Source organism: Agelaius phoeniceus, chromosome Z (genome assembly GCF_051311805.1).
Source record: "Agelaius phoeniceus isolate bAgePho1 chromosome Z, bAgePho1.hap1, whole genome shotgun sequence".
NCBI lineage: Eukaryota > Metazoa > Chordata > Aves > Passeriformes > Icteridae > Agelaius > Agelaius phoeniceus.
In genome coordinates, this window is record NC_135303.1 from 7,953,827 (window position 1) to 7,981,304 (window position 27,478).

Below are 27,478 nucleotides of genomic sequence, written 5' to 3' on the forward strand. Positions count from 1 at the left end.
GCATCTCCCTTCATGCTGAACAGATCCTGTAGGTAAATACAACAATCCTTGATTTTAAACACAATGGAGCAGTAAAACGAGTGCTAACAGAAATGGGAGATTTTTTAAAGGAGACAATGGGGATGGTGAAACCTAACACAGGGATGAAAATTACTTCTGTCATTTTCCTTTTGGCTCTCGACTGCATGCCAAATTTTTTTGTCCAGTTTGGATTTGGTTGCTTAGTTGGGTTCTTTGGTTTTGGGAAGTGGTTCCATTGGGTGCTTTGGTGTTAGGTTGTAATTTTTTTCTTTTTTAAAATTATCTCCACTTTCAACTTTTTTTTTTTACTGAAGGCATTTATTTTCTTGATGTGATAAATCATTGTAATAGCCTGCCCTTGCAAACATAACCATTTCAGTTCCATGCATGTCCATATTTTTAAAATGCACCTTCCCTGAAGTACATTTCCTTGCTCTACACAGAATCATTGCAGCTTGTCTTTGTACCCCAAGGACCCATTTCACCTCGTACTCCTGATCCTGATGGGAAGTCTGCTTGGCAAGAAATGATAGTCACTTGGATGTAGGTTCTTTGCCAGCATCTTCCTTCATGCTGCACAGCTTCTGCAGACAAATACAACAATACTTGATTGCAAACATCATGGAGCAATAACACTATTGCAGACATTTTGAAAGAGCCATTTCTTGCAACGATACCCATTTCAATTCTGTACATTTCCTTGCTTTTAAAAATCTACCTCCTCTGAAGGAATTTTATTTTCTCTGAACAGCCTCTTTTCAGTTTCCTCTTTCAGCCCAAGCTGCTCGTACACCTCCTGCACCAGCACAAGCTCATGATGCTAAGTCTGCTTGTCAAACACTTGTAGTCCCTGGGCTGTGGCTTCCTAGCCAGCATCTCCCTTCATGCTGCACAGCTTCTGCAGGCAAATACAACAATCCTTAATTGGAAGCATCATGGAGCATTAAAACTCTTGCTAACAGAAATATTCTGAGACATTTCTCAGAAGAGAAAGGGGTGGTGAAAGCTAACACAGGCATTAAAATTACTACCGTGCTTCCTCCTATTGGTGCCCAATTGCTTGCCTATTTTTGGTTTGGGGTTTTTTTTTCAGTTGTTTGCTTGTTACGATTTGTTTGCTTTTGCAGAGTAGCAGTAGTGGGTGGGTGGTTTTTTGACTTTTTCAATTTTTCTTTCTTAATTTCTCTTCTTGTTTTTTTTTGCCAAATGCTTCTTCCTTTTATTATGTTATATACCATTAACATGTTTTAATCATCTTCTCTTGCAAACACAACCATTTCAGTTCTGTGCATTTCCTTGCTTTTAAAAATTTACCTTCTCTGAAGTAAATTTATTCTCTCTGAACAGATAGATTTCAGGTGAGCTTTGGACCCAGAGCACCCCGTACACCTGCTACTTCTGCTCCTGCTTCTTTTTGAATTTTTTCTTTCTCACTTATTTTAAATGCTTTCTTGCTTGCTTGCTTTCTTTTTAAGAGCCAAAGGCTTTTTCCTTTCTTTCTCTTATAAACCATTACCATGCAGAATAAGTTTGTTTCCTTGAATAAAAACCACAGCTTTGGAGTGAATATGATGAGAGGTAAAAGATGTCTTCAAGTGAGTACTTGTAGCACTTGATTTAAAGTGCTATACCACCAGTTTATGGGGCAGGATACTTGTGCTAATGTCCTTTGGCCATTAAATCTTTCTATCTAATCATCAGGTGCCATGTGTTTCAAAGAAGCATTTAAGAAGCAAAGATTTCTAAGGACTTCACATCCGTGCCCTTGTGAGCAGCATTTGACAGCAACCATAGATTCTCTCTTGATTTCTTTTTTATCCTTTTGTTAACCCCAGCACAGCAGAGAGTGCCTGGACACAGAGTCCATACTGTGTCTGACACCAACGTACCTCCCGTTGTGCTACCGGCCAGACCCTACAGCGCATCTGATACCAACATTGCCTCCGCTGCGATGCCGCAAAGAACAGGTTTTGTGTCAGCAATGGAACCATCCTTTAGTTTCAGACCACGCAGAACCAGTTCTTTGCCTTCAGTATTTCCTTTCAGCCGGGATGTGTTACCCAGCAGTAGAAGAAAGAAGCACATTTAATTAGCAGATGTGAGAGAGTTCTTCATTGAAATACTAGCTTCTCCTCAGAAGGAAAATACTCCAGCAATACAAGAAGATCTAAATAAAGTACACCCTTCCCTCCCTTTGTATTGTAGTTCACTGTATATATTGGTTTGTAATTTCATATTTTTAGGAAAATGTCATTCATATCTCCACATTTCAGTGTTTCTAATTCAAAAGCACTTCTTTGTACAACTCTTTTTATTGCCGTTTTTCATTTTGATGTAGTATCTTTTAAAACGTTAGAAAACAACACCTTTTGGGTACTTTTCCCCATTCCTAAAGAAAAAATCAATCAGAAGCCATTTTAGTCTCTGTCTCTCAAAGTTGTTTCATCCCTGTCTATTCTAAACCAGGATTTCAATACTTTAATAGGATTGGGAGAGGTCCATGAGATCTACGCCAGTGATTCCTCTTGTGGAATGTCATGGCCTTGTCTTTTGGTTTGAAAAGACAGGTGTCTGCTAAGGAAGGAAGCAGCCTGCCTTGAAATGGAAAATGCCAACTCCCTCTCTCTGAATTTTCAGTTTGAAATTAAGGGGCTCTCAGGCCAAGACATGTGAGCAGGAATACTAATTCTTTATTAGGAAAATTAAAATACAAATGCACTAGTAGGAAAACAAGCTACTGACAGAGTCAGCATATGCCCTGCCACTCTGCTGGTTGGGGTGTTGGGAGCAGTCCAAGACTGCAGCTGACCAAGAATCTACTGATACATGGTGGCTCTGGCTTTCTTGGAGTGGCAGATGTGCTTCTTTTCAAGCAGTGATCCTGGAGAAGGGTGGAGTCTTCCTCTGAAGGGCCAGTGGTGGTGTAGATGCACTTGGTCTTCTTCTGGAAATCTGGTGGAAAAGAAAGCTGCAGGCCTGCCTGTCCTGTTGTTCTTGTGCTTGTTGTTAGCCAGCTGATCACAAAGGGCTCAGAGCCCCATCTGCAGCTAGCTGTTTATGCCCAAGACTTTGCTGATGCCATTTGGCTTTTGCCCCCGTTTTTTCCTTTCTTGTTGGGTTTCTGGATTCTTTGCACATCTCTTTAGAGCTCTGTAGGCAAATCTATTTGTGACTACTTTTCCCAGTAGTTGACCATGGCCTTTGCCTAAGCAGAAAGACAAACTTGCAGAGCTCCAAGCGCTGGGGGGTAGAAGGCCCCCAGTGTTAGCTAGGTTCTTCCTGGACAGAGCCCTGCAGGGAGCTGGTGGACTCCCCATCCCTGCAAGCCTTTCAAACAAGACTGGATGTGGCACTCGGTGCTGTGCTTTAGTTGAGGCGTTAGGGCATGGGTTGGACTCCATCATCTCAAAGGTGCCTGTCTTCCAAGGCAGTGATTCTGTGCATCGGTGACTGAGGCAGCTTTTCCTGCAGCCCTGGGAAGAGCTGCAGGGGCCCTTGGCCGAGGACGGCCATCAGGGCTCATGGAAAAGAAGCAAAGGGCTCAAGGCGAAGGCCGAGAGGCCCGAGCTGCCCCAGGCCGAGCCTCATGTGCTCTTCCTCCTCAACCTGCACCCTCTGCGCTGCCCTTCGCGGTGCCGGCGCCTCCTCTCGCTGCGGGGCTCCAGGGCGCGCTGGGGGCCGGGCCCTTCGTCTTCGGCAAGCGCCGGAGCCTCGGAGGCGAGCGGCTGCTGCTGTGGCCGGCAGGGGAGAGCTGCGGCTGCGGCCCTGGGCACGGCCAGCTGCCGCTATGGCCGGCTCCTGCCGCTATGGCCGGCTCCTGCCGCTATGGCCGGCTCCTGCCCTGTGCGCACAGACACGGCCGAGGGCTGCCCGACAGCTCCCTGCCGCTCCGCAGTGGGCCCGGCCGGGCTGCTGCTCTCTGCGGCCTCTGCCCGCCGCTGCCGGCCCCGCCGCGCTGCCGCATGCCTCTGCCGCAGCCGGGCCCACACGGGAGGCAGCACATTGCGGCCGGCTCGGAAAAGCCCTGCCCGCAAACTGCCCGCCACGGCCTCGGCCTCAGGGCACGGGCTGCCGCCGTCCTCGCAGCTGCGAGCCGGCCCGGGCCGCCTGCCGGCCTCGGCCACAGCTCCCGCCTGTGTCTCCATGGCCGCGGCTGCTCGGCCCAGCGGGCTGAGCACAGCGAGCGCCAGCAGCAGCAGCTCCTGACGGGCCCAGCCTCCGCGCGCTCCGAGCCCGCCCTGCCCCGAATTCCAGCCCTGAGGGCCTTGGCGTCCCAATGCATCCCCTGCGGGCAGCAGAGTCGGCCGCTGAGCTCAGCCCATGGTGACACCACCAGGTGACCAATGGAAAATTCACCAAATCCTCAGCAGAGACAAGACAAAACTCCCATGCTGCCTGACAGCCTGAAGCAACTGCCAATTCCACCACATTCCCTCCGTGTGAGAAAAGAGACTTCTGCATTAAAGCAGAAAAGAGTTGTCTAAAAGGAGGCCAGGAACAACCAACAAAGTTCTTTGGACTCATGTTTCTTCTGGCTGTTAGAAAGACCAAGAAAATGCAAGCTTTGCTTTTCTGACACAGCTCTCTCTTCGTCATGTGGGATAGCCAGTGCTGATGTGCACGAGACTTCCAGCTGATGGAAGGCACAGGGACCAGGATGCAGCAGGCACAGTGCCAAGCTGACACAGGGATGATCTCTGCCAGTGGCACTGAAGGACAAGAGTTTGCAGGCAGGACAGAAAATGCCTCTTGCTTTCACCTCTTCTTTCAGTGCTGCTAAGAACGTAGCCTGCAGCAAGCTGCAACACCAGAGCATGGAGCCCTTTTTCCAGGCAGGGCTGCATCTACTGCAGGGGCAGAGAGAGCCCAGCAGGGATCAGACACAAAGCAGCAGGCGACTGAGGAGCCCCTGGGGTGGCAGTGAGCAGCCTCGGGCTCTGCTCACTGCTGGTGCCATTTTCCATTGAGCCATCTCCCCCAGGATTTCTGTAGAGCTCTCTATTTCTAAGCCTTTGCTCTCTTGAGGTTTTTTGCTTGTTTCCTACACCTTTCTTTCTCTACATTTTCCTACCCTGTCAACAGCAGTCTTTGTCCACAATTGGCTGTAAAATATGAGCAAAGCAGCTGGCAACAGCAGTGCCTGCAATCCTGTAGCTCAGGAATTCTTATGCCAGAGCCCTGCCTGTGCCTTATGCTTGTCGGCACCTCCTCTTCTGGGCAAAACCTAGTCATCGGTGGAGGTTTTTTTGCCTAAGAGCTCCTGAGAAGCCAATGTTGTGCTACGATTCTCATGAGCGTATCCGTTCAGTTGATTGCTGGGAAACAGAAAGTAAGGCTAGGCTAGCAGAGCAGCTGGGAGCTGGTCACTCCCTGCAAAGGGCTGCTCTGTGATGTGGGAATACCACATGCCAGGATGGGCAAGAAGGGTAAATGTGTTCAAGTTGCAGCAGGTAATGTTTGGATTCACTCAGAGGGCAGGTAGGGGTGGTGAGCACTGCAAGATCCAGCTGCAGTCCCCATCCACATCCCTTTCAGTGCTGGCTTTAGGGTGTCTGCAGCCTGGCTCCAGAGCGCCCTTGGGGGCTCCTGTGGCTACCTTTGCATCCTGGGTGAGGATGCCCAGGAGCCGCTGAGGCCGGCAGTGGGGACCGGGGCTGGGGCTTGTGGCCTGGCAGGTGCGGCTCTGGAAGCTGGGACATGCCAGGGCATGGGTCCCAGTCACTGGCCTCAGGAGCCCTGGCTAGCTCTGGGATGTTCCAGAGGCAATGGCAAGAGCGGGGAACCGGCTAGGCTAGAGTTTTGCCTGAGCCAGAACCTCTAGGCCAATTGCCTAGCAGCGAAGATCCCTGGAGGATCAACGAGGACCAGGCGAAGGAGGCAGAAGAGGCTCTTCTGCAGTGTAAAATACAGCAAATTTATCAGGAGAGGCAGGGGAAAGGTACATAGACACAAACACCCTAAAAGCAAGCAGAAGTGAAAAGCACTCCCAGCAGCCCTGTGCACGGGTTTTTAAAATCTTTCAAAGTGGAGGGTGGACACCATATAGTAACCAATAAGCGACTCTCAGGGTGTGGTTTCGAGGGCTACAACAAATCAGAACAAGGGGAGGAGAGAGGGTTGGGATAGGGATTGGATCTTAGGGTGAGGGACAGGGAACTTTCTGGAACAAAGGGTAGGGTTTGGGCTGATGGATGGGGCAAAGGGGCCGGGTTGTCTTGACAGAAAGGGAAAAATCCGGGAAGGAGGGAGGGGATGCCTTGAGGGACTCCTGGGTAAGAGGGCAAAACACAGGGGAGAAACTAACTGTAGTAACTCAGGGGGCGCTTGAACATAGCACAAGATAACAGAAGATTTGACTCAGAAACTAACACACTGCAACACAGACATTCAGGCTTTTAGCAGCCTAAAGGTGGCACTATTAGAAGCCGCAGCAGCTGGTGAAAGCCATCTCTCTCCTTCAGGTTCTTGCTGCGTGGGAAGGGGCTGCGAGTTGTGGTGGCTGCACTCCCCCTTTGCTGGGAGGGTGATCTGTACCAGGGGAGAACAGAAAGCTGCCATGGTGAGCAGAAGATGCTCAGAGCATTACAGTTGAGAGAATGGCACTGCCCCTGAAGTGCAAAAAGCTTGAAAGCATATAGTTCTGTGCAGAATCACTGTACAAATTTTCTCTTCTAGAACGTGCCCATTTTAGTATTCTGTAGATGAATACTCTGGGTTTTACAGAATACATGGAGTTTTTTCTTAAGGTTTTTTGGGAGAACTCTCAAGCTTATTTTTATTTGCATTTTGCATCCAGCATGTATACAGATTTTTTTTTTAATTGTTCCTTTGTAAATACTTAGGGAACAAATACCCAAGCATTTTTAATCCTTTGAGATATTCTGATTAATATTCTTAGAAAGAAAACCTTGTTGAACAAGTGTGAAAACGGAGAGGGAAAACAGTAGAAAAGTCTTTTAGAACAGGGCATGTAATAGGTAGGTTCTGTATCCAAGGGCAGAGACCTCGGAATTATTTTGCGTTGTTCATTTGAGTTACTCATGGCAAGCTTGCATACCAGCCCCTTTCTTGCCACTGTGCTCTCTATCTGTTTTTTCAGAGCATCTCTAATTCTGTCCACAAATTTGATAAAGCTTTCATCTACTCCTTGTTGAATATTCGACAAGTGTTGGGTAGGGAAAGAGTCATCTGGGGTAGGTAAGAAGTAAGGAGGTTTTTGCTGCAAGTGCCACATCTTGTAATGCTTCCTTAGCTATCAGCTTGGTCAGAGAGTTTCTGTAAATCCCCTTCCCCAGCCAGCTGTTCAACCGTAAAATCTGACTTATCAGCATTTGTAGAATATGAGTCTGATAATGTTTTGAATTGTCTTTTCCAATGCCTTTTCCATAAGATATATTCTGCTGGGGAAAGGAGGCAGTGAGCAGTATTTTTAATGTGATGAGGTACTAAAACATGTGCTGAGAACATAGCTTCTAGGAAATTTCTAAAAAGATGTGAACTTCTGCCATCTTCTTTGGCTATATTTCTTAATTGTATGAGTTCTTATTTGAGTTAGGCTCCCATGTCTTTCTGTTAGTGGGGTCGGGCGCAGTGGGGGCAGGGGAAGCCGTGGTAGGGGTAGGAGAAGCAGCAAGAAGGGTGGGGGGAGCTGACTCCGTGGAAAGAGGCACTTTTGCACTTGCAGATAACGCACAGGATGCTGCAGTATTCGTGTTTGGCGCGTCCAGGCTGGGGAAGGGGGGACCACTGGAACCCTGCAGGTGCGGAGGTGGTGGGGGGAAGCGGCGAGAGATTGCAGGGAAAGGGGCAGAGGATGGAACAGCGGCAGAGCTGGGACCAATGGGACCCGGAGCCGGAGGGCGGAATTCCAGGGAAAGATTGTTATCAGTGTGATTAGGATTTGAAGGGAGGTTGTCTGTCCCTGCTGCGGGAGGTTGCAGGGAATGTAAGCTATCTCTGTTGGCTTTCTCTATGGCTTTAGTTATAATGTGGAACATAGGAATGAACTGAGTTTAGTTTGGTTAGTTTGGAGGTTAGTTTAGAGTTCTATATCGTGTTCCTGACTTTGTCCCAAAAGAAGTCTTTAGTAATGATGTCTGTGTTAGTATCTGGAAACTGAGAAAGAATTCATTTTATAAATTTTTTCAGGTTAGTTTTTGAAAGATTACATTTAGAGAAAGAAAAGTTGTTAGAAGATAGGATTTCTAGGATTACTAAGTATAAATCCGTCTCATTCTGGGATCCTTTCAATGTACAAAGTTTTGATCTCATGTTTTCCCGTTCCCTACTAGCAGACAAAAGGACAAAAAAAAAAAAAGAAAAAAAACCAAAAAGGATACCCAAGATGCCCGTGATAAAAGCTCTTTTAAAACTTACACTTCTTCAGCTGGGTGTGGGTCAAGGGTCTGCTGGAGGCGGTCTGCTGTTGTCAGTCTCCTCGAACACTCGTTCAGATGTCAGCTGTGAGGGTCGACTGCCCCCCCCCCCGCCCTGCAGAAGAGCCCTGCTATAATGGAGGCTTTTCTTTGGGGGTCCTAGCAATCTGAAGGTAATAAGGATTTCAAAAGAAATGCTGCTCCAGAGTTCCTTCTGTTCGGTGTGCCACTTATTGCGACCTTTTGCTGGGTTTCAGGGTGTCTCCAGCAGGCGGCAGCAGCCCAGGTAGCGCAGTCCGGGTCAGGACAGACTGTCCGAGCTCCCAAGCAATTCTTAGCTGCAGGCCACCTTAGCAAGATTAAGTGATATCAGCTCTTTAGTGACTATCAGCTCATTGTGATTGCAGCCCTTCAGCTTGCTAGGTGCCTAGGCAGGCAGACACAGGGAGAGAGAGGAGAAGTCTGTGTGGGGTTCCACAGGAGCGTCTTTATTGATTCCTCTGTGAAATTCCCAGTGACAGCTGTTCTACCCGAGCTGGGCAAAAGCAGCTCTTTATCTAGGGTACAGGGGTATGAGAAATTGTCCAATAGAAAGGGTTAAAGGAAAGTGACCTATAGTCTTACAGAGAGATAAGCAGGGGTCCGAAGGCAGAAGAGAGGGGCTTCTAGCCCATTCCCCATGACTTGGCATTTCCTGTCTTAGGCTTCTGCATGCCAGGGAGCCCTTGCAGGCCCTATGCCTGCTACATTGCTTATCATCTGCCCAGTCACAAGTTACTGCAGCTGGCAAAAACAACCAGTCTGTCCTTACGGCCAAATAATAGTTGAGTGCCAGTGCAGGGACCCACCGTCTTCACTGACGGCTCAGGAAAAACAGGGAAGGCTCTTGTTACCTGGAAGGATGAGTCCGGATGGCAAGTGCTGGAAGGCCACGTGTCCGGCTCGACCCAATTGGTTGAACTAAAGGCTGTTGCTATGGCATTCCAGAAATTTTCTCAGGTGCCTCTGAATTTGGTCACTGACTCTGCCTATGTGGCAGACATAACCAAGCATTTGGATTGCTCACTTCTGAGAGAGGTCAATAAGGCAGCTTTTTTTCACTATTGAAAGCCTTGTGGTGTGCAATTGAAACTCAGGTTCATTTGTATTCCATCCTGCACATGCGGAGTCTCAACACTTTACCAGGTTTCATAGCAGAAGGTAATGCAGGCCTGACAGGTTGGCGAACCCTGCATGGGTAGCGCTTCAGCCTGACAAGATTGTGCAAGCCAAAGCATCGCATGATTTTTTCATCAAAGTGCACCTACTCTGCAAAAGCAATTTCAGTTAATGTTGACTGAAGCTCATGACATTGTCAGTTCCTGTGCTGTCATGGACTTGCTGCACCTTTACCAGCAGGGCTGAACCCCAGAGGCCTAAGGGGCTTGGAGCTTTGGCAAATAGATGTTACTCACATTGCCGAGTTTGCTATGTGCATGTGTCTATTGACACCTTCTCCTCTGCTGTGACCATGCTCACAGGGGTTTTCAGGTGAAGGAAGAGACGAGAATCTTGACTCCATGATCAGAAGGCTCAATTTCTTATTTGATGGTATATATATATATTACATTATAAGTATACTAAAAAGGAAAAGAAGGACAGGTTTTCTCAGAAGCTAGCTAAACTAAGAAGAGAAAAGAAAAGAATGATAACAAAGGCAGGTCTCTCGGACTCTGTCCGAGATAGCTCGGTCCTTGATTGGCCATTAATTATAAACAGCCAAGATGGGCCAATCCCAGGTGGACCTGTTGCATTCCACAGCAGCAGATCAGCATTGTTTTCATTCTGTCTCTGAGGCCTCTCAGCTTCTCAGAAGGAAAAATCCTAAAGAAAGGATTTTTAGGGAAAAGATGTCTGCGACACTCTGCCACGTGGGCATCTGCTCAAAGGGGTTGCGACGTGATTGCCCATTGGAGGATGGCTTTTGCAGTTTTGGGCCTACCTTCTTCTGTGGAAACTGACAATGGGCCTGCCTTGTCTCCCAAGAAAACACGTCATTCTGTATGCTTATGGGGAGTCTCACATAAACTTGGTATTCTGCATTCCCCAATGGGTCAAGCTATTGTTGAACACGCTTATGCACTTGAAGTATGTTCTGGAAAAATGTAAAAGGGGAATGCCGGGAGAGACTTCACACAGTCGACTAGAAAAAGCTTTATATACGAATAATCACCTTACAGTGCCAAAGAATTCAGAGATTCCTGTAATTCTGAACCATTTTCTCTCGTTGAATTCAGCAGGTGAGACGCACCTGCCTGGAGCCAAGGTCTGGATATGGGACCTTGCCACCAAGAAGTGGGAGGGCCCGTGCCACCTTATCGCCTGAGGCCGCGGGTATGCATATGTCTCCGCAGGTACCGGGGTACGATGGATACCTGCAAGGAGTGTTCACCCTGACTTGCAACATCAGAAACAGAATGTGGCCAGCAGGTAACCTTCAAGCAGTGGCCAAAGTGCTGACCATCAATCATCAGTCTTTGAGTGATGATCAAGACACCAACCATCAACAAGCTGAGCCCTCTACTAGTGGGGAATGAACATTTTCTCTTTTCTTTGTTTCCAGAAACAGATTGTTGATGAGTTAGACTCCAGTGTTACCAGCAGATTAGCAATGTTACTATACTAAAAGTTGGTAACTGACTTTTAGAATGAATAGTTAAAGTTTATGGAATGTAACAGAATAAGTATGAGATCTCTTTGACCATTCTGAGCCAATGTCTGATTGAGGTTTTGATTGATAACTGATAAAGCTCTGGAGCTGTGTTTATTCTCTTTCCTGCAAGGGATCGCACAGGATCAAACAAACACCGCCTCCTCCTCTAAACAAAAAGGGGGAATTGTGAATATCCTCAGTTCAGTCGAAGAAAGAACAGAGAGAATTTCTCCCAGGCCAAGCCTGGGAAAAGAATTAAAACAATTATTACCTCTCCTTCTGTAACCCTTGTTTATAGATATGGTTCTCCAGAGTGTGCTATTCATAGTTCACCAACAGTGTGAGAGGTTTTTACTTTGAGACCAACCAAGTCCCGCCTTAGCGAGTCACATTATAAAAGACACACTCCCTTGATTCAATTGCCTTCTGATTCAGCTTCTGAAGACTGAAGTCTTTCATTCCATCTCTGACTCAACAGCATCAATGAATTATTCTACTCATTCATCTGGAGGCTGCTGAGGCAGCAGCAATGCAGTTCAATATCAAAGATTTGTTATTGTTTAGGCCACATTATGAAATCTCTTGATTATCCGTGTGCAGCATGATTTATTCCTTCGGCTAATATCTCTGCTCTTGGTCAGCAGCTATGGATTGTAGGAGACATTTTAGATCACAGACTCTATGGTTTCCATCTAGAAAAGTAATACTAAAAAAGCTTTGATATTCTCCACATTTTGTTATTTTAAGCCATCTAAACCAAGAATCACTTTTGCCTAAGTTTTTGTCTTTGTTCTTCTGGGCTGCTCCAGGATTGTATCTGAAGGCTCGTCAAGTCTGTGATAACCAGGTATCTAGAATTTAGAGATCTATAGTTGAGAATATCTAAATATTCTATAATTTAGAACCAGATATCTAGAATTTATCTGTAGTCTCAGCACAGCTGTCTAATATTGTTTTACATGCAAAATGTCCACAATATGACCCAAGACGTGCAGAACATGCCCTTTGGGACATGCAAAGAAAAAAGTTATATACTATTAAAATTGATAACAAACACTCTTAGGCAGCTACAGAAAGTCTCTATAGTAGGACTGCATCTTCTTTGCATTCCTTATTTCCCCCCATTCCTTATTTCCACAGGTGTATTGTAGTTAGAGATTTAATCATTTTGGGCTGTACTTTAGTCTCCCATGTACCTGGGCCTCTTATAGCGTTCAAAAACACATAATCACATAAGCAATTATATGCGGTGCTTTTCATTTTAGAGCTTTGGGAATCGGGGTAGTTTCCACCCAAATCTGATTCCAACCATACATTCGAGGTGAACGTGTTTTATACTCTATCATTATGTAACTTTCATGTTAATTATCAAACTTATATTGTTCTATTGTATACACAGATTTCATCTAAACATAGCCCCCTTTAAATTTCCAACATAGTGTCTCACGATTCTTCTTCTGGTTATATCATAATTATATTTAATTACTAAACAATCATCGCATCTAACAATTATATCTTTTATCATAGTGCTTACGCAGGTGCAGTGATCTGAGAAAACACAAAGCCTAATATTTTCAAAGACTATTTTTAACATTTTCCAGGGCTCCACTATCATTCTCCCCCCTTTGAAAGCATTTTCACTTTACTATAGGTGTAAGTGTTTTCACTTGATACAGTCCTTTATTCCTCAATTTATACTTGGGGTTCTTCATATCCAGGGTTGATGTGGATGCTATCACAAACTGGAGAACCAGAAGATGGTGGGCGTGGATCTCATGTCAGTGCCTTTATTATTTTCTGGTTCCAGGATGTTTTCTTCTGTATCTCTCCCTTTAAGATTCTGTAAACTAACCAAATTGCTAAGAATACAATTAGTAAGATTATCACACTCTCAATGATAGATTTAATCCATGAACTCACATTCCACCCTAACCCTTTAAAGATTTTTTCCTAACCAGCTTGTAGTCAAGTCCTTTTGCTCTTTTTTTGCTTCATGCTCTATTTGTTTCAACTGATTGATGTCATATTCTACATCTGCAGTTACATTTGGGATATGAACGCAGCAATGATCAACTTGTCCCTTTAAAATCCACATACTCCATGCTCTTTCAGGAGTAACAAATCTAAGGCTAATCGATTTTGTAAAGTCATTTTTGTGGTGGCTTGTAATTGTACGTTTAATTCTTTAAATCCCTCCCGGGTGACGCTTGCCAGTCTATCTACCTGACCTGTAAGTTTGTACAGCATCTCCCTACTCTGATAGTTTGCTATAGGACCAAGTAATGACTCTATGTCTCACCCAAATTTCACTCCACTAGAGGGTTCTTGCCAAGTGTCATCTGGATTTTCACTGTCTAGGACTTCCCATCTTTCTCTTCTCTGCAGAAGTTCATGTTTTCCGATAAATGGGGACTTTTTCCAAATTGGACATAAGGTTGGAAGGCCTAAAGTAATTTCCTTTACTTTCCATCTACAGGCAGATGCGTTGTCCAGGTGCCATCGCTTGCTGCCCATACAAATTGTCCTGGACCTTGGACTGTAATTCTGGTACATCCTATGACTGCTTTATCATTCATTCTGCCTTGTTTATGTTTGATCCCTCTGCAAGCACAACCAATTTGTAGGGCTATTGCCAGGGGTGGCATCTGTTTTATCTCTGCATCATCAGAAGTGCAGTCCTAAGTTTTATTACATGCCCACCAACTTACTTTGTCTGCCCTCCTTCTGCTCCTAGTGGCAGTGTTTGTTACTGTTAGATCTGTTTCGTTCTTGGAGCCTTCCCCCTTAATACACCAAGAGGTGTTTGCCATATATTGGAATCTTTGAAGAGTACTCACAGACCACGCACTGTCCCAAGGCTCTATCTGATCTTTCTGATCCTTGGCCTCACACTTCCATACCAGAGTGGTTTCTGTAACATTTTCTATAATCTTTTGATAGTGTGGCAAATAGCATTGCCATTGTGTGATGCCTCCTGATTCTCCCATAGGGGTTCCTAGTATGCCATCACTTAGAATACAGTCTTTCTGGCCCATGGATCTCATCCATGTTCCTATTTTCTCCCAAGTTTCCTTGATTACTTGCCTCGATTCGGATACCTGTTTACATGTAATTGTTTTGTTCTTTTGTATTTCAGGTAGTTTTGATGTTATGATTCCCCAATTTACTGGGTTACCTGCTGCCTTTGGTATTGGCAAACAGACAGTTATTCTACTGGTGTTTTGCATTTTGGCAAAGTCTTTGATTAATCCAATCATTACATTCTCAGCCTGAACTGCATTAGAAACCTTTATCACCTGTGTTTCTGTTTGTATCTCTCTTCATTCTAGAATGAAGAGTAGTTAGTTGATCATTTTGCATTCCACATCCCAAAGACATTAATGACCATAACATTGGCACAATTACTGATAGCATTCTCAAAGTAATTAAACACATCTTATCTGCAGCCTTGTTGGTTCCACAGTTTACACAGTCCGTGATTCAGGATGGATTTTCTTCACTCAGGTGTAATGAATCCAGGGGTCCACGCCGGCTCCTTTGACTGCTGTAAAGGTGGTCAGCAGTACCTGATGGCGTCCACTCCACTTTTCTTTCAGCGGTTCTTTGTTCCAGTTCTTGATGTACACCTCTTCTCCTGGATGTGTGTTATGAACTGGGTTCTCGAGAGTCAGTGGTCTATTCCACACAAGGATGCTCCGGAGCCGAGCTAAAGTTTTCCCGAGAGACAGAACATAATTATACACTTCCTGCTTTCCTGTGATGTGTACATTAGGGTTAGGCTCAGGAGATTCATATGGTTTCCCATACAATATCTCATAAGGACTGACTGACATCCCACTCCTAGGCTTTATCCGAATCCTCAGTAGTGCTATTGGCAAAGCCTGGGGCCACTGCAATTTGGCTTCTTGGCATATTTTACTGATTTGCCTTTTTAGTGTCTGATTCATCCTCTCTACCTGTCCACTCGACTGGGGTCTCCATGGTGTGTGGAGGTCCCAGGTTATCCCCAGCAATCTACTTACCTCTCTTACTACTGTAGCTATGAAATGGGGCCCCCTATCTGATGATACCCCTAGGGGTACCCCGAACCTGGGAATAATCTCCTGTAGTAACCACTTAACTGTTTCCTTTGCTTGGTTCGTGCGACAGGAGAGGGCTTCTGGCCACCCAGAGAATGTGTCAACCCCCACTAACAGGTATTTGTATCCTCGAGTTCTTGGCAGTTCTACAAAATCTACCTGCCAATAGTCTCCTGGCTCTATTCCTATCCAAATTCTTCCTAGCTGTGCTTGTCGCCTAGCCACTGGGTTGTTTTTCAAGCAGATATCACATTTTGACAATACTGATTTTGCCATTGTTAACATCCGTACCGAAATTAAACACTTCTTTAGCAATTTTACCAATGCCTCTGCTCCCCAGTGACATTCGTTATGTTTAATTTGCAGGACTTCTCTCATTATCAAGGGGGGTACCACTATTTGTCCTTGTGCAGTCATATACCATCCCTCTGAATTCCTTTGTGCATTTAGCAAACGTGCCAGTCTCTCATCTTTTACTGAATATTTTGCTTCTGGAGGCAAATTGAATTGGGATACATTAAGCTTTAAAGGTATCAATGCCATTGTTGTTTGCACCCTTCAAGCAACCTGTCGGGCTGCCCAGTCTGCCATTCGATTTCCCTCACAGATTTTGGAGTTTCCTGATTGGTGTGCTTTACAGTGTATGATTGCCACTTGTTCAGGTTTTTGTACTGCTTCTATCAATTGCAGGACTGCATCCTGATGTTTAATGTGCATACCTCAAGAAGATAGTAATCCTCTTTCTTTCCATTGTCCTCCGCGTACATGCACCACTCCAAAAACATATTTTGAGTCAGTCCAGATATTTACCTTTTTCCCTTCACTTAATTCTAGTGCCCTGGTTAAAGCAACCAGTTCTGCCTTCTGGGCAGATGTATTTGGTGGTAATGCCTTTGCCTCCACTACTGTACTGACTGTTGCTACCGCATATCCGGCGTATCTGGTTCCATTTTCCACAAAGCTGCTCCCATCTGTAAACAGCTCCCACTCTGGCTGTTCTAGCGGGACATCTTTCAGGTCTTCTTTTGCTGAATAGGTGTACTCTATTACCTCTCCACAGTCGTGCTCTAATGGGCCTTCTTCAGTTGTGGTACCTAGGAACAAAGCTGGATTCAAAAGGTTAGTTGTTTTTAATGTGACATCATCCTGCTCAGTCAGGACTACCTGGAATTTCATCATGCTGCTTGGGGATAGCCAATGGCCCCCCTTCTGCTCTAAGACAGTGGTTACCATGTGTGGTACATAGACATCTATGTGCCTTCCCATAGTAAGCTTCCTGGCTTCTTGTATCAGCATCACAGTGGCTGCAACTGCCTGCAGACATGGAGGCCACCCGGCACTTATGTTGTCAGGTTGTTTGGAAAAGTAGCCCACCGGCCTTTTCCAGCTTCCCAGATGTTGGGTCAGGACTCCTAGTGCAAGGCGCAGCCTTTCCTGTACAAACAGCTGAAAATCTTTAGACAAATCAGGTAACCCGAATGCTGGAGCAGTTGTCAGTGCATTGTTTAATTTTAGGAAGGCTTCTTTCTGTGGTTTGCCCCAGGTGAATGGCTACGTCTTCTGAGCTTCATACAGGGGCTTTGCAATCAGTCCATAGTCCATGATCCACAGGCGACACTATCCTGCCATCCCGAGGAAGACTCGCAGCTCATGTAAATTCTGGGGCTCTGGAATAGCACAAATAGCTTGGATATGGTTAGTACCTAGTTTTCATTGCCCTTGTGAAATTTCACATCCCAGGTAAATCACAGTCTGTTGGGCAATTTGTGCCTTTCCTCTGGATACTTTATAACCTCCCAATCCCAGTGAATTTAAAAATCTCGGTGGTTACCTTTCTACAGGTTGCTTTTCTTCTGTAGCTATTAGTATATCATCAAGATACTGCAACAACAGGTATTGGTCTCTTGGTACTTGCCCATTCTCGGTCCAAATCTCCAGCTCCTTTGCCAGTTGGTTTCCGAATAGGGTCGGCGAGTTCTTATATCCTGTCTAGGTGAGCTGGGTCTTTCTCCCATTCCCTGGGTTTTCCCACTCACAGGCAAACAGTTTCCTACTTTCGTTGTCAAGGGGGATGCAGAAAAAGGCATCTTTTAAATCAATTACAGTAAACCTCTTATATATCTCCTTTACGGATGTTAGCAATGTGTAATGATTTGTTACCACTGGATAAATGTCCTTTGTTATCTTATTTATTGCTCTCAAATCCTGCACTAATCTATATTCACCATTTGGCTTCTTTACTGGAAATATTGGTGTATTAAATTCTGATTCACATTCTTCTAAGATTCAGTATTTCAAGAATTTCTCAATAATCTTTACTATTCCTTGCCGTGCTTCTGGTTTTATGGGATGCTGTTTGACTTGTACAGCCCTCGCCCCTTCCTTTAATTCTACATCCACTGGTTGTGCCAATTTAGATTTCCCTGGTATATCTGTCTCCCATACAGAGGGAATCACTGCATCTTCTACCTCCCTAGGGATAGAGGGAACAGGTTTTTCTTTGATCATTAATATCTGTCCCATCTTTGATTCAGGTATTTTCATTATAAGCTCTCCATTTTCAAAGGTTATTACCGCATCAAGTTTTGCTAGCAAATCTCTCCCTAAAAGCAGAATTGGACACTCAGGTACGTATAGGAATTCGTGTGTTATAACTTTGTTCCCAAAACACAAATCTAGGGGTGGCAAGAATGGCCATTTTCCCTCTTTCCCTGTAGCGCCGACTACTGTTGTTTCCTTGTCCCCAATTTGTCCTTGCAAATCATTCAATACCGAGTAAGTAGGTCCTGTATCTATTAGAAATTTGACCTCTTTATGCCCTAATTGTAATATTTATAACAGGTTCCTTAACTTGTTCTACTGGTTCTATGTCTAGTCAGGTGGTATAGTCCCCCAGGACCATCTCCTTGGTAACCTGCTGGAACTGATTGTCCTGGTGAAACTGGTTATTCAAGCTTGGACAATCTCGATTCCAATGCCCCTCCCGCTTGCAATATGCACATTGATTTAGGCTTAACCTTTGCGTGACTGGTCTCCTATTTTGACTATTCCTGTTATGACCCCTGAAATTTGGGTTCCTTTTTCCTTGTATTACTGCCAACAGATTCTGCTGCTGCCTTTTACTAGCTTCTCTTTTGCAATTGTTATATACCTTCCAAGCAACTTCAAGTAGCTTATCCAAATTCCTTAGTTCTTCCCCTTCTAATTTTTGCAATTTTCTATGAATATTGTCCTGTGATTGGCCCAAGAATATGAGAGCGAGCTGAACCTTTGCTTGTTCTGTGTCCATTTGGAGATCTGTATATTTTCCTGCTACCTCCTTAAGCCTCTCCAAAAACGCAGTGGGAGATTCCTTCTTTTCCTGCCGAACTTCATATAGTTTAGACCAATTTGTAGTTTTGGGCGCAGCATTCTGAACTCCTATTTGGATCCACTCTTGATATTTCTGTAGTCTCCTTATATCACCTAATAAATTAGGGTCCCAATTTGGATCCTCAGTTGGGAAATTCACATCTAAATTCCCTGTTACTAGCCCATTTCTGATATCTTCTCTTGCCCTCTCTTTAGCTGCCTTAAGTACCATCTCTTTCTCAGTAGAATCTGTCAAAGTATCTAATATTACTTGTATGTCATCCCAGTCAGGATTTTGAGTTTTTATAACCATTTTTACTACTCATGTCATTTTATCAGGATTTTCTCTATAAGTTCCGGCTGTTTGTTTCCAAATAACTAAATCTGCAGGAGTAAAAGGCACTTTTACAAATACTGGCCCTTCCACTCCTACACCTTGCCGTAGGAGGCGATTACAGTCCGTTTTTGTCTGCCAATGTCTTTTCTATCCATAACTGCGGCAAGGTTAGACCGACTCCTGGTTCTGTGGGCTACTGGGGTCGTTGATTCTCTCTCTCTCCTTTCTACCACAGTTTGCTCATCTTCTGAGGAAGAGGGATCAGGTGACGATGGGAGAGGAGAATAAAGAGGGAAGGGTATACTAGATGAGACAGGTTCAGGACTAGGTAGGGTAGGAGCAGGCAGTGGGATAGGGACAGATGGAACAGGTGGGATAGGGTTAGGTTCTCTTGTTCCTGTTGGAGCTACCTGTAAATCAATATCTATATAATTTTCCCTCCTCAGGCTTTCTTTCAACGCCAAGTGTTCTAAACAACGTTCCTCACAAACCCCACTCTTATTGCTTGCAGATGTTTTAACCATCATTAATCCACATTCATCCTGCCATTCTGGCTTTCCCCGTAAATAGAAAAACAAATTAACATACGGAACCTCATCCCATTTTCCTTCTTGTTTACAAAACGACATTAACTGTGAAATAGTGTCATATTGCAGAGTACCATATTTTGGCCATTTTTCACCATTCTCCAAGGCATATTCTGGCCACCATGTATTACAATAATTAATCAACTTAGCTTTACGTAATTCTTCCCCAAAATTACCCTGTTTCCAATGTGCTAATAAGCACCCCAAAGGAGAACTTTGCGGGATAGGGGTGTTGCCGCCCAAAATCCCTTTCAGCTTCTCCATTCCAAATATTCCACAAATTGCCGAACCCGCAACGCGTTCGCGATTGTCTTATGGGACAGCGCCTAGGCTTGTACCAACAGGAATTCCATTAGCCCAACCAAGCGTAGCTTTTACTGCGTCTTATTGGCAGGCACCCAAACCAAAGTAAAAAGCACCTTACCTTTCTCCCCGGTCTGTTGCAAGCGGCAGAGGCGGTCGCGGCCGATCGAGCTCCCCAAGAATCCCTTGGTGCTGGCTGGAGCATGGTCGAGTCGCGAAACTCGCTTCAGCAGCACCCGCAGGGTCCCATCCGGGGTCGCCAAAATGTTAGCGTTCAAAACCAAATAATCACATAAGCGATTATATGCGGTGCTTTTTATTCAAGAGCTCTGGGAATGGGGGTAGTTTCCACCCAAATCTGATTCCGACCATACGTTTGAGGTGAACGTGTTTTATACTCTACCGTTATGTAACTTTCATGTTAATTATCAAACTTATATTGTTCTATTGTATACACAGATTTCAGCTAAACATAGCCCCCTTTAAATTTCCAGCATAGTTTCTCACGATTCTTCTTATGGTTATATCATAATTTTATTTAATTACTAAACAATCATCACATCTAACAATTATATCTTTTATCATAGTGCTTACGCAGGTGCAGTGATCTGAGAAAACACAAAGCCTAATATTTTCAAAGACTATTTTTAACATTTTCCAGGGCTCCATTATCAATACCATTTTCTTACACCTTAAAATAACTGCATCTTGAATTTCAGCAGTGTTCAATGATGTTTAAGCTGCTTTCTTGCAGCTGAAAATCTGGCTGATGAGATCAAACCTGAAGACATCTTCTACCAGCACCTGTGACAGTGATGACAGCACCCAGGGCATGATTTATAGCAAGGAAAACAGCTCCTTTCCCCACATGCATCAGGGAAGTTGAAGTCAGGGTTAAATGTCTCTAAAATCCTTGGCTGCAACAGAGGTTTAATTCCCAAAAGCAACAGAGAATACCAGGGTTATTAAGTAAGAGGTTTTGCTCTCAGCAGCAGGATTTAAGGCTAAAACCTCTCCAGCATTTTCTGCTTGGTGTAACAACACTGAAATCTCCAAACTGTCTGTTCCAATTCTCCCCCTGTGTCTCATTTTGCACTGTCTGTGCCTCAAGAGCTGATGGATGGAGAGTAAACTGCTGAATGCTTCAAAACTCAGCTTCCTAGGATCAGTCCTAATTTGTCCAATTTAGAACTACCAGGCTTGCATGAGGATTTCTCTTCCCACCAGCTAACTGGCTCAGAACAAAACAAATCATCATTATTCCTGCAGAATTCAGAGTGGCCTCTGGAAGAGAATTCTTTTTTCTGGCATGTTTTCCTTCTAAAGGATATCCATGATAGTCAGGGCATGTGATTGCTGGGCTCCAGAGAAATGGTGAGCTGCCACAAACAGATCTGCTGCCTTCCAAATCCTCAGTAGCTGGGTCTTGCTGAGACCAAGAAACAAATTCTCATACATTTTGTATGCAACAGTGGCTGGGCAGTTGCTTTTTATTTTAGTTTTCCTTATTTGCACCTTTGCCTAATGGTGGCATTTTTTATTTTTCTCCATGCATAGAAAACTTCCCTAAGCTTCTAATTCTTCTTACTTATGAACTTCAGGCAACCTCCAGGACATTAGCAGGCAATTATAGAAAGGATTTAGAGACTGCAACAAGTAGGAGTGGGCAAAAAGGAGCATGGTATGGCTGTTCCCCCTCTACTGTGTGCTAATGTCTTCCCAAAGAGACTCCCTCCATGACCAGGTTAACATCCAGAAATCAGTGGAACAGAAAATCAGGAGCCTAATGAATGCTCTCCCTGCTGATGAGGAAAAGAAGACAAAACAAGGATGAGGAAAAGGGGAACCAAAGGCCTGGTTTATGTGTTCCTAGGAGCTGTGATTGCCATTTTGGCAGCTAAAAGGCTTAAAGTTTTAGCCCAGTTTTCTTGCTCCCTTTTCACCTGGACAAAAGGGCTTAAAATGAGGCACTGGATTTCAAGTGTGTGTAGGAGTATCCAAACACAGGCATAATCTGCCAGTTTGTGAAAATGAAGAAATTGAGAGCTTTGAAGCACTCAGCTGGTTTCCTAGTTAATTTCCATGCTGCAATAATCAGTTCCATGACTGGACAGCAGAATGTTGTTAACAAACCTAAGTCCTGGCTTTGTGGACATTTAAAACTAGGTGCAGCCAGAAACTCCTTTTCAGAAATTATGGACAAGCTGAATGTAGAAATGTTCCACTAGTTCAGTTCCACTAGCCCACAACAAGTGCACCACTGATCTGGAGAAAGAGTCCTTGTCTGGAGTGTGGGTTGTGTGACAGACTGTCCAGTATGAAAATCATACTTGCAGAAGGCAATATTTGAATTTGCAGGAAGACTTCATGCAGCACAGATGGAACACCACTCACTGCACCTACAACTTGCAGAATTCAAATGGAATTTCAGTAAGATGAAAAAAAGAAGCTGACCAAGCCCAGGGCCTGTGAGAGCAATTAAATATGCTTCAGCAAAGATTCATCACATTGTGAGAGGTTTGACAGTGTAGGAGAATTAAATAATGCATTCCATTGGAAGCATCAGGTACAATCACTTTGGAATGGACAGGAGGAACAGCTACAGGAGTCAAACAAAAAACTAGAATTGCGCCCCAGTGAAGAAGTAGATAAAAGCCAAGCCTTGTACGAAACTCTAAAGGAAAACACAGAGAGCATGGCCATGGACTGGACCTGACAGCTTCTCTTCACAAAAGGAAATAGAAGACAACTGTGATAAAGTCTGCATTTTATAACTCAATCTTTATTTCAGATCTCCAAACTTAAACCTTACTTTTGTGTGATTTCTCCATGGAGTTAGTTTGTTGTCTTACTCTCGACTTTTATTATTTGTTTGTTTTAAAATCACAACCTTGTGCACTAAAATCTCTTGGAAATAATTATGAAAAAATGAAACAACACAGAGGACACCCTCCATCCCCTCCTTATTTCGTTTGACACAATATCTTTAAAAGAACTACATGACATAGAATGAAGAAAATCACAGCTGAAAGCCATTTACAAAGATCAGGTCACATATGAGAAATGAAGTTTTGAGACCTATCCCAGAGAGTGTGTGGAATGTTGTGGAGTTTTTATCTCTTGCAATTGAAATCTTTAGTCTTAAAGGATATATCCTGGGTATCCTGATAGATGTGTGCCATAAGACAAAACCTGAAAAAAGCTCAGGATAGCATCGCTGGTGCCAGCAAATTGTTAAATCATCTGCACTCTGAGTGTGCAGACAGAGACAATTTAACAGGAACTTTAAAAACGGAGCTGCAGAAAGTACAGCAGTGCTTGGAGAGGGAGCAAGTGCTTTCCCAGGATACTGTGGAGTGAGCTTTATTCAGTTGTTGTTTGACACAGCTGGGGCTCGAAATCTCTCCGCTTGGGAGGTTTCACAAGAACCTTTCCCTAACCCTAAGTCCCTCCTCATGGAGGGAGATGTGCTCCTGTGGTCCAGAGAGGCCCTGCTTTGAATTGTGCCCACAGACATTCAAAACTTTCTGCCTGTTTGCTCTCCATAACCTGGGCGCTGGCCTGAGGACACGCACATCTCTGCCTGGCTGTGGTGTCAGTCGGTCCTTTGATTGCCTGCATTATATTTTACCTTGGGGAACCCTTTCTAAGCCTTTAGACATTTCTGGGCGGCGGCAGAGAGCGGCGGGAGCCCGGCGGAGCCCCGCGCTGGCTTCGGGGCACTGTGACATCAGCCCCCGTATCCAGGCAGCCGCGGAATTCCCGTCCAGGGCTCCGCCTTGGTCCCTGGAGTTCCTGCGGCAGTCCCAGCTCGTCATGCTGGAGGGCGAGCAGCATCGGGACAGCTCCAGAAATGCGCTGCAGACACTCCGGTGAGTTTCTGTAGGTTCGCTGCGGCTTTGTTACTGGTCGGGGCTTTTGCCGGCTCTAAGTTAGTGCCCCTTAAGATCACGGTTGGGTTTATCCGTGAGTGGTCTCCATCACCTTCAAACGTCGTGGGACCTTCAAATGTCGTCCTGTTCCACCCTCTGCCGTGGGCAGGGATACATTCCACTATCCTAGGTTGCTGCTCCAAGCCCTGTCCAGCCTGATCTTGGAGACCCCCAGGGATGGGGCAGCCGCAGCTGCTCTGGGCACCCTGTGCCAGGGTCTCACCACCCTCACTGAGGAGAATTTATTCCTCACATCTAAATCAGTGGCCTATTGTGAAGTATTCAGCATATATTCAGAAGTTTGCAAGAAGAAGCTGACACAAGTTTTTAGTGACACATCAAATGTAATTCCCCAAGCAAAAACTTCCTCTGCTGTTTTGGTTAATTATGGAGCTCCCACAAGCTGCTCCATGGCACTGGATTTTTTTTTTTTTCCCTAGGTGAAATAGCCCATTTTATGAATTTATCTCTTGGTGTGCTAGTAAGCTATTCATACGGATATTAACAGAGGAATATTGCATATTCAAAATCTTTAGCATTCTCAGGGGACACTCTTCAGATTTAGTTTTTTCTTTCCCTTTATGTGACTTCAGAGTAATTTAAAGAAGTTTTAAAACTTCAGAATGATGTGGATGTGACAGAAAACATTTTGAGTCTGTTATCAAACTACAATTTTTTTCCCCTGTTCATTATGGTTTTGGTGTAAGTTGCAATACCAAAAAGAATGATGTTATGAAAAACTAATTTGTTAGTTTTCACGGCTACGTCTTAAAGCAAAAATTCTGCGCAACTTGTGAAAGACTTAGCAGCCTTTAACATAGCAAGTGTTCTATTAGGCAGGCAACCTTGGATATCTCATCTACTTAAAAAATCACAGTACCTTTTATAGTACCATTTGTCTCCCTAAGAACTGTGTAGAATTTTTTGAAGAGAGGCAGAGTTTGTAATCTGCTTAGGAGGAATGTAGCGCAATCTATGCAAACATAACATTTTTTTATTGACAGTGGATATCCTGCTACATATATATATTTATTTCTCTACAATGTTCAGGCTTAGAAGACTAGCAGTACAATTCTATTTTCTAAAGCTGATGTCAAATTGCAGTTGTGGTAATTGTTCACGTGACATGGTAGTATGAGTGTTTAAAAAAACCAATATTTTAGTAGGCTGACAAATAAAGCAAAGCATGTGTCTGCTAGAGGCCTTGATAGTTTAATGATGCAGAAGAGACTAATCTTTGAAGCTCATCAAGTAGAAGTATGTATGGTTAACTGTGTTCTTCATCCTCCACAGTTTATAGACTTAAGAAAACCACAGTTTGGAAACCATGAGTTCAGCCCCTTCAGACAACATCGCTTCCAGGGAACCTATCCGGTGAGGTCCAGTTCTGGATTTTTAAGTGTAGCAGTTTAATTCCTGCTTTTGTGGCTTATTTATTTTCTAGATGCCTGAAATGATACAATTCAGGCTGAGGAAGAACCAGATATGGTGTGACACATGCAAACTGTCATAGAGTCATCAGGAGGTAGAGGTGGTTTCTGCCAGCAAGCAGGAGCACAGCCCAGGAGGCACAGAAGGGTTTTCCACATTAATTGGGCTGGTAGATGTTGGCTTGAAGTTTTACCATGACCCCCGTGTTTTATAACTTGATAAGAGTTTGATCTTTGGCACAAACAATTTGTCTCTCTTTAGTCTGTACAAAACTGCCAGTTCTATGGGAACTGCAAAATTCCACAAATATGGAGTTTGGTTAGAAAATCAGACTGCAGGCTGCTCTCTTAGCTGCAGAAGTTTAGCAAAATTACACTCCTAGGTAGTAAGTGCAAGAACATTTCTCTCAATTGCAAAACTACTCTGCATTTTCTGCCAGCTGTGGAATTGAAGCTAGTGAAAAGTTGCTTTTCTGCAATGGTCAATGCTGACTGTAACCAGTGGACTTGTGAAGTGAAAACTGAGAATTTAGGTTTTGAGCTACAAAATACCTTCTACGATGTAGAAATCAGGAGCTATTTCACCTGCTCCTATGCTTTATTGAAACCTCTTAAATTCCTGTTAAAAATGGTGTCTTAATAAAAATGGTATCTTATTAAAAGCTGTAGTTGGTAAAAAACCATATTTTAGCTCAAAACCAAGGGTTGATGAACTCCTAATATGTGAAAATGGAAGTAGAAAACATTCTCTGAATTTTGATAGGTTGCAAACTGTGCATATTTTGAAACCTTCTAGGGACTTGGTGTGGTTTTGTCTTTGACTGAATCTTCTGACAGCTTTGTGGTTGTAACACTTCTAGCTGTTATACAAAGATGGGAGGAAAAATCTCCTAGAAGTGGTAGTAGGAAGCTTTCAGAAAGTATTGCATTTGCTGGCCATGCTGTGACAATTAAAGAAAGTATTACAGAAACAAAAATTCTTAAGGCTAGTTTCCATTTTATTTGAAAATGTATAAGTAGACAACCAAAATGAAGTGGGCAACATAAGTAATAGTTCAACAGTTCTGACACTGGGACTGGGGGATTTTTTGTTGGCTGGGGGATTTTTTCTTCATTTGTTTGTTTTTGTTGGTTTGGGTTTTTTTTTTGTTCTATACTAAGAAAAAAATTAGGGTTTTCTGATCTATATTTGTAAGTTTCCACCAATTGCATCGTGACTTCAGAAGCTGTGCATAAAATGCTATTTCAAAAGGTGTCTAATGCTTTTTTTTGGCCAATACTTAATATTATGTTCTCTGTTTTAATGCTCTGATACATAGTTTTCATTTCCATGGCATCCTTAATTTGCTAATGCTTGTGGTATCACATAATTTGTGCATGGTATGGTTTTGTTTTTTTGATTCTCCCCCACAGATTCAGTTAAGCAGAATAGTTAATTGCAGTTAGTTTCTCCTCCGAGTAAGTTTTAATGTCTTTCCATTATGATTTTTTGTTGGTGGAGATTTCATAGGAGAGCTGAAAGAAACTGATTTCTTTAGCTCTGACTGCCACACAAACCAATGTAATTTAATGAAAGCCTTAAAGGTTTTTACCAAAAGTCATTATTCTCTTGCTTCCATTCTGTGTGGTCTCCATGAGAATAATAGTACATCTTACCAAGTTTAAATAAGGTCAATGACTCCCCTGCTGCCTACAGACCAAATAAATGGTTCCCCTTTCCATAACCTTTGTTTCTTGGACCAAGTCTTCCCCAGTTTTCAGTTTGGGTTTCATTTTTCCCCCTTGGTGCTGTCTGGTTTTTAGCTATTTTCAGCTGAGACTGGTACTTCATTCATCATCTCTGAATAACATTACTTGCCTTTATTTCTTCTGTGCTTTCCCCAGAAAGAGAGAAAAAAGGGTCACTCAAACCCATTACATAATGTCCACAAACAAGGTTTTATTCAGATTTTATTACAGATGCTCCAGCTGCTCAGGTTCTATTATTTCCCAATCTTCTTACTGCAGGAGCAGAGTTACACTAAAAATAGTGATTTTAATTGTTGCTGATCTCTTGCTCTTTGGTTCATGTTGCTTGCTTTGAGTATGGCTTTGGTAGTAAGTTCTGAAAACTAATCATGACCTTGTGGTTTTCTTGCAGGTTTTAATGATTATTATCTCCTACATTTATTAAATACATAAAATGGGTTAAGAACACGGCACCTTGTGGAACAATTTCTGATGACATCGAGCTGTTCTGATCTGACAGACGATGTCTGTCTTCTTTTTAAATGGGAATATACTTACTGTTTGTTCAATTATAAGATATTTATGGTCTGCAGCTAAAATACTGAAATGTCATCCTTTAAGAGAGATAATGTCTTCAAAGGCA